The 883-nt window shown below is 44.6% G+C and overlaps 1 long non-coding RNA gene across 1 annotated transcript in view; it reads left to right on the forward strand.

The window, feature by feature from the left end:
* The window catches only part of LOC122524569, a 998-nt gene extending 840 nt beyond the window's left edge, over window positions 1–158 (forward strand). Inside the window, exon 2 of the long non-coding RNA XR_006305577.1 lies at window positions 1–158. This exon is cut by the window's left edge and continues 158 nt beyond it. This is a non-coding gene — a long non-coding RNA (uncharacterized LOC122524569).
* Window positions 159–883: the final 725 nt, after the last annotated feature.

An 883-nucleotide genomic window follows, 5' to 3' on the forward strand; every position in this document is an offset into this window, starting at 1 on the left:
CGGGCTGGACGATGACGACTCATAGCTAAAGCAAAAGAAAGAAATAAAGAAAGAGAAAAAAAGAAAGAAAGAAAGAAACAACATGCAGGCAGTCAGGCAGGCAGGCAGTCAGTCAGGCAGATGGAAGGAAGGATGGAATGAGAGAGGGGACAATGGAAGAAGGGAGGAAAAGAAGACGTATCATAGATAGAGAAATACAAGGAGGAAACCCGACGACTACGACGACGACAACGATAAAGTTTATCGGCCGCCGATAAAGCAGAGACTCGCGATCTTTTGGCTTACAAGAAGAGCGAACTTGCTTTCTGTTTTAGGAAGGTGGAAGGGCAGAGGGAGAGGTAGTAAGTTCGTCAAATCGCCGCGCCGATGTTTCAAGTTTCCCGAGCCGCGCGGGGACTTTGGCTCGTTCTCGTCGATGACGAAAGCGAGATACGTGCGAATGCAAGACTCGAAAATGAAAGCAACCGAGTATCCAAGTAAGCAAATAAGCAGCGTTTCGAAGGCCGAGTGTTTTGTAAGTCGATGTTCGAAACGTTGCTCGACTACGAGCCGAAATTTAGGGTACCTATACTCGGGACATGAAAGAATAAAGATTTTCTTCATCCTCATGGGAGAAGGAGAGAGGGAGTAAAGAGAAAAGGCAAAAGTCTCTTTTTCTAGGTCGCCTTCTTACGAGTTCTCCCGTCAAAGCGAAACTCTTTCAGTTTCGTCCATGTCCTTCCAACGAAACGTTCTCTTTTTTTGCCTTCTGCTTTTTCCTGCTTTTTTTTGTTCGAAAGAGAGAGAGAGAGAGTTTCTATCTCAAAATACTACATAACTATTCGGTAAATACTTCCTTCTCGCTGTACTCTCGTAAATTGAGAAATTTTGCGATGCTTGAGTT

Source organism: Polistes fuscatus, unplaced genomic scaffold (genome assembly GCF_010416935.1).
Source record: "Polistes fuscatus isolate 324 unplaced genomic scaffold, CU_Pfus_HIC Scaffold8, whole genome shotgun sequence".
Classification (NCBI taxonomy): Eukaryota; Metazoa; Arthropoda; class Insecta; order Hymenoptera; family Vespidae; genus Polistes; species Polistes fuscatus.